This window comes from Leopardus geoffroyi, chromosome A1 (assembly GCF_018350155.1).
Source record: "Leopardus geoffroyi isolate Oge1 chromosome A1, O.geoffroyi_Oge1_pat1.0, whole genome shotgun sequence".
In the NCBI taxonomy this organism is placed as follows: domain Eukaryota; kingdom Metazoa; phylum Chordata; class Mammalia; order Carnivora; family Felidae; genus Leopardus; species Leopardus geoffroyi.
In genome coordinates this window covers 148382520-148389470 of record NC_059326.1, presented here as the reverse complement: position 1 = coordinate 148389470, position 6951 = coordinate 148382520, and the positions used below count along the sequence as shown (strand labels likewise).

Here is a 6951-nt window from a genome sequence, read left to right as displayed (position 1 = left end):
GCTAATTAATTCTTTGTAGAGTATTTCTTAGTCTGCTTAAAGGCATACAAACTGGGTTTTAATGAGAAAGGTAAGATGGGTGTTTATGAAAGGAGACATTTTCCTTTTTATAATACATAGCTAGTTTCTTTTTCTTGTAAAACATGATGACTAATAATGGATTAATTGTCTGCACTCCTCTGTGCAACCCGGCCAAATACTAATGCTTATCTCTGTAAGTCAGATAAAGGAATTGAGTCTTAAGCCTTAAATCTACACTCTACAACACACCCACTAACATTGAGCTGGATCATAGAAAAATAAATAAATAAATAAATAAATAAAGCAAACTTAAAGCATTTAATGAAGCATATTTGCAAAAAAAAAAAAAAAAAAAAAAAGGAGGGTCCAAGAAAAGCTGCCTTTGCTGTCATGGTCAAGAGGAGAGGAGAAGCAGCTCTGGCTGGTGCTTGGCCCAAGGGCAGGCACATTGGAGCAGGGCCCCTGGGACCCATTGAGCTACAGATGCACCACCCACGGATGTCTCAACCATTAAAGGCCCACATGTACCATCTGCCTGAGTGTAGAATGAGCCAAGGAGACTCAAACCCAGAAGCTATTCCACATACAGCAGAAGACATTTAAGGGGATGACAGATGGATGTCTCGGCACAACGGATTTGTCCTGGACTGTAAAGACAGTGAACCTGTTGTATTGCTTGTGGGGGACTCCATGGTGCAGTTAATGCAGCAATAAACAATATGGCATTTTCCCCCTACTTCATGCACTGAATTTTGGAATTGGCGGAGATACAATAAGAAATGTTTTATGAAGGTTAAAGAATGAAGAACTGGAGAATATTAAACCAAAGGTCATTGTTGTCTGGGAAGAAACAAACAACCAAGAAAATATGGCAGAAGTGGCAGGGGGAATTGAGACCATCATACAATCTATCAAAACAAGGAAGCTTCGGACTAAAATCATTGCACTGGGTTTGTTACTTCTAGGTGAGAAGCCCCACCCTTTGAGGCAAAAGAACACAAGGGTGAACCAGCAACTTAAGGTTTCCCTGCCTAAGCTTGCCAATGTTCAACTCCTAGGTACTGATGGGAGCTTCATGCATTTGGATTGTGCCATCTCCTGCCACGACGTGTTTTATCTTCTGCATCTCACAGGAGGGGGCTATGCAGAGTTCTGCAAACCTCTGCATGGACTGATCATGCAATTGTTAGAGGACACCCCAGGAGAATCAAACCGCCATTGCCTGACTAGCTCCTATCAGTTTCAGTAGCACCCCAGCTTCCTCAGGTCACTTATATCACTGACACTAAATCCTCTTTCTTAAGGCACTTTCTGTTGTAGAATGTTCCTGGATGTTAATTTCTAGTGTTTGAAGGGGAGGAAGGATTTAGATTGGTCCTGTACATAGAAGGTTTATTTGACACAGAAGAAAAATCTGTCAAGGAAGATTGTTACTTAAATTAGTTTGAAACAAGAAGGGAACTTTTTAGTTGTATGCATGATACATTCATTGAATTATCAATGTTTTTCTTAGGACAACATCAAGCTAAGTATTGAACAAATGAAGATTGTTTTCTTAGCCGTTGTTTCTATAGATTATGTCATATATAGTTATGATCAGCATCCTACCTATTTGGCTTTAAAACAGATGGTTTTTCCAGTTATTAAGGTTCATAATTTAGCTTTTTGTTTTCGTTTTGCTTTATTCATATGTATTCACAACATATTCTTAATGTACAGCAGTAGATTGAACACGCTTGTCACTCAAATATGGGAAATGTAGTTACAAATGAATTTGTTCCACTCTCTTAATCTTTCCCATGTTTAACAGTGGAAGATAGGTTTTACCCAATTTGGAGGACCCTATGTAAGGTATTATTTTAATGCTGCTGAATATCATGTCTATAATAGAACCATGCATACACCCATTTCTCCTTGTCTTCCCCTCCTTTTTTTAACACATTTTTGACTTAGGAGCTCTGTTGCTGAAAGTAGAAGTCCTAGCCAATTACTCTAATAATGATATTACTGACGTGTAACTCATTCTTGCATGGTGTTCTATGCATAGAGTCTAGGGTAGTGCTGTCCATATTCAGAGTTCTGGTTTGGTTTGGTTTGTTTTCCCCTTAAAATGTATTAGTTACAGTTTCTTTAAAAAGAAAAAAGAAAACAATTCTATTTCCCATTCCATAAACTCTGACATGATTCCAAGTTTCATAGTATCTTAAGGTCTATATTTTTTTGGCTTAGTTTTAAAATTATGTCAGTCCAGAAAACTTTGGACATTTCTCATGGGGAAACAAATGGAGCTGCTCTTCAGAATTGACATTCTACTTTGATCCCACCATTTTAGTGAAAAAGAGCTAGGTTTGTTTAACTTTAAGCTTCTCCTTAATGTATTTTCATTTGAGAATTTCTTTCAAGAGAGCTCTTTATAATCTTAACGGTTTGCTTGAGCTACAAGAACTGACATTTAAAAAATAATGGGACAACACATGGTTTATTGTTCAGTATACTTATGGAATATGCAAAAACTGGATCTACAAACAAATATTGTAAACCAGACCAAGTGGGTACTGAAGTAATGTATTAAAATATGCTCTACACTAATTCCGCTTAACGTGCAAGTTCAATAACTAAGGCATATGTTTTATGTTCTGTTTGCAAGGCAAATGGCAGTGCTTTTTTGTGTTGGAGGGAGGTTGCTGATTTGTGTAGGAGACAAATTCTCCTGATTGAGAAGGATAGAACTTGGGCTGATATTTTTCTTGTGAAGCCTCTTATTAGGAATATTTTTGGTCTTTTTTTTTTTTTCTTTTTGATACATTTCTGAAAGTATCAGGTCTTCATTACCAACAGAAAATACAATGATATTTACTAAACTTGCTTACTACATTAAAATTTCCTTTCTGAGAAAAAACAAACCTCCTTTCTTTAAGTTTTATTTTTATTTATTTTGAGAGAGAGATAGAGAGTAAGCAGGGGAGAGGCAGAGAGAGAAGGAGACAAGAATCCCAAGCAGGCTCTGCACTGTCAGCGCAGAATCTGATGCAGGGCTCACACTCAAGAACTGGGAGATCATGACCTGAGTCAGAGTCCTATGCTTAACTGACTGAGCCACCCAGGCACCCCTTAAATCAGTATTTCAATTACACATTTTCTTTCTTGTTTATACTTTCTTTCTTCCTGTATATATTTCCTCTTTATTATTTTGAACTCATGAATAAGGGAATTTAAAGCTGATATTTTATTTATTTATTTTTTCCTGAACTAATAGTTATCTTTCTGAACTAATTCTTAAAAATTTTAAGCTAATCTTTATCTTTATGAAACAATATCATTTTGGCATGTTCAAAAAGATAGATGTAACTCACTTACCTACTTGTTTTATAATTACCCTGTAATTAAGCAACTAAAATATTAATAAAACTCAAAAAAAACTTGCAAATTATCATTGGAAAAAGAAATGTCTATATCTGAGAGAGTTCCTCCATAGATACAGAAGTATTATCAATAACTTAATAATTGTATTATATTTAACTGATCCTAGTCACAACTATCCACTCTTTCACACAGAAATTTTTGAGTATGGTGAAATATATTATTCTAATGTTTCTGTTTATATACCCATTATCCCTGGTGGTAAATGGGTCACCATTTTCATTCTTGTAATGAAGACTTCTTTGAAAAAAAAAGTCTAATATCTATGCCAACTAAGTAGAAGAAAAACTCAGGGAAATAAAAATCAAAACTACAATGAGATATGACTTCACACCAGTCAGAATGGTTAAAATTAACATCAAAGAAAACAACAGGTGTTGGTAAGAATGCCAAGAAAGGGGAACCCTCTTTTTTTTTTTTTTTTCAACGTTTATTTATTTTTGGGACAGAGAGAGACAGAGCATGAACGGGGGAGGGGCAGAGAGAGAGGGAGACACGGAATCGGAAACAGGCTCCAGGCTCTGAGCCATCAGCCCAGAGCCCGACGCGGGGTGCTCGAACTCACGGACCGCGAGATCGTGACCTGGCTGAAGTCGGACGCTTAACCAACTGTGCCACCCAGGCGCCCCAGGGGAACCCTCTTAAACTGTTGGTGGGAATGCAAACTCATGCATCCTCTCTGGAAAACAGTATGGAGATTCTTCAAAAAGTTAAAAATAAAACTACACATTGATCCAACAATTACACTACTAGGTACCCAAAGGATACAAAAATACTGATTTAAAGGGATACATGCACCCTGATGTTTTTATCAGCATTATCAACAGTAGTCAAATTATGGAAAGAGCCCAAAGTCCATGAACTTATGAATGGATAAAAAAGAAGTGACATATATATATATATATATATATATACACACACACACACACACACACACACACACACACACACACACACATATAAAATGGAATATTACTCAGCCACCAGAAACATGAACTTTTTCCATTTGCAACATTGTGGATGGAGCTAGAGTATATTATACTAGATGAAATATACTAGAGTATATTATACTAAGTGAAATATACTAAGTGAAATACTAAGTATTTCTCAGTCAGAGAAATACAAATACCATATGATTTCACTTACACATGGAATTTAAGAAACAAAACAGATGACTATAGGGGAAAACAAAGAAGAGAGGGAAGCAAACATTAAGAGATTCTTAACTGTAGAGAATAAACTGAGGGTTGCTAGAGATGAGGTGGGTGGGGGGATGGGTTAAATGGATGATAGAGGTTAAGGAGGGCACTTACTGGGGTGCCTTGGTGGCTCAGTTGGTTTAATGTCCAACTTCAGCTCAATTCATGATTCTACACTTCATGAGTTTGAGCCCCACATCAGGCTCTCTGCTGTCAACACAGAGCCTGCTTCAGATCCTCTGTCTACCTCTCTCCTGCTCCTCCCCTCTGGAACTCTCTATCTCAAAAATAAATAAACATTAAAAAAAAGGAGGGCACTTGTAATGAACAATAAAACTTGAAATTTTCAACAGGTTTGTAAACTATGAATTATTATTTTCTATTTTCTTTCAAGTTACCTAATTTAATAGGACATTAAAAATATCTCTATAGCATTTTGGTATTATACAGTGATTTTCCCATGTACTTTCAAAATTTGTTTTCTCTCAATATATCTCTCAATATATCTTATATATAAAATATATATAGAGGTATATAAAATATAAATATTTTATAGATATATAAATATCTATAAATATATATAGATATATAAAATCTACATCTGAAATAATCTTGAAAAAGAAGAACGAAGCTGGAGGCCTCACACTTTTTGACTTCAAAACATACTACTAAGCAACAAGAATCAAGATGGTATGGAACTGTCATAAAAATGGACACATAAATCAATGGAACAGAGAGCCCAGAAATACACTCTTGCAGATGTAGTCAAATGATTTTTGCAAGGGTGTCAACACTACCTAATGGGGAAAGGACAGTTTCTTCAGCAAATGGTGATGGGAAAACTACATACCCATAAGCAAAAGAATGAAATTGGACTTTTACTTTCTACCATATACAAAAAACAACTCAAAACAGATTAAAGACAAGCATAAGACCAAAATTATAAGATTTCTACAAGAAAATATGGGGGTAAACTCCATGATATTAGATTTGGTAATGTTTTATTGACTATGACCCCAAAAGCTAAGGCCACAAAAGCAAAAGTAGACAAATGGGGGTACCTCAAACTTAAAAACTACTGTGTACCGAGAAAGAAACAAGCATCCCAAAGCGTTTGGATTGTTGTATTTTTATTTTCATTTGTTTCCATATATTTTTTAATTTCTTCTCTAATTGCCTGGTTGACCCATTCATTCTTTAGTAGGGTGTTCTTTAATCTCCATGCTTTTGGAGGTTTTTCCAGACTTTTCCCTGTGGTTGATTTCAAGCTTCATAGCATTGTGGTCTGAAAGTATGCATGGTATGATCTCAATTCTTGTATACTTATGAAGGGCTGTTCTGTGACCCAGTATATGATCTATTTTGGAGAATGTTCCATGTGCACTTGAGAAGAAAGTATATTCTGTTGCTTTGGGATGCAGAGTTCTAAATATATCTGTCAAGTCCATCATATCCAATGTATCGTTCAGGGCCCTTGTTTCTTTATTGACCGTGTGTCTAGATGATCTATCCATTGTTGTAAGTGGAGTATTAAAGTCCCCTGCAATTACCACATTCTTGTCAATAAGATTGCTTATGTTTGTGAGTAATTGTTTTATATATTTGGGCCTCCGAATTCAGTGAATAGACATTTACAATTGTTAGTTCTTCCTAATGGTTAGACCCTGTAATTATTATATAATGCCCTTCTTCATCTCTTGTTACAGCCTTTAATTTAAAGTCTACTTTGTCTGATATAAGTATGGCTACTCCAGCTTTCTTTTGACTTCCAGTAGCATGATAGATAGTTCTCCATCCCCTCACTTCAATCTGAAGGTGTCCTCACATCTAAAATGAGTCTCTTATAGGCAGCAAATAGATGGGTCTGTTTTTTATGTGTAGTTTTTTTTTTATCCATTTTGATACCTTGTCTTTTGGTTGGAGCATTTAGTCCATTTACATTCAATGTTATTATTGAAAGATACGGGTTTAGAGTCATTGTGATGTCTGTAGATTTCATGCTTGTAGTGATGTCTCTGGTACTTTGTGGTCCTTGTAACATTTCACTCACAGAATCCCCCTTAGGATCTCTTGTAGGGCTGATTTAGTGGTGATGAATTCCTTCAGTTTTTGTTTGTTTGGGAAAACCTTTATCTCTCCTTCTATTCTGAATGACAGACTTGCTGCATAAAGGATTCTTGGCTGCATATTTTTTTCTGTTCATCACATTGAAGATTTCCTGTCATTCCTTTCTGGCCTGCCAAGTTTCAGTAGATAGGTCTGCCACTACCTTGTGTGTCTACCTTTGTATGTTAGGGCCCGTTTACCCCTA

At 36.0% G+C, this 6951-nt stretch overlaps 1 pseudogene; it reads left to right on the top strand.

Moving 5' to 3' along the window:
- The first annotated feature begins 442 nt into the window (after positions 1-442).
- On the top strand, positions 443-1270 carry LOC123580516 (annotated as a pseudogene).
- Positions 1271-6951: the final 5681 nt, after the last annotated feature.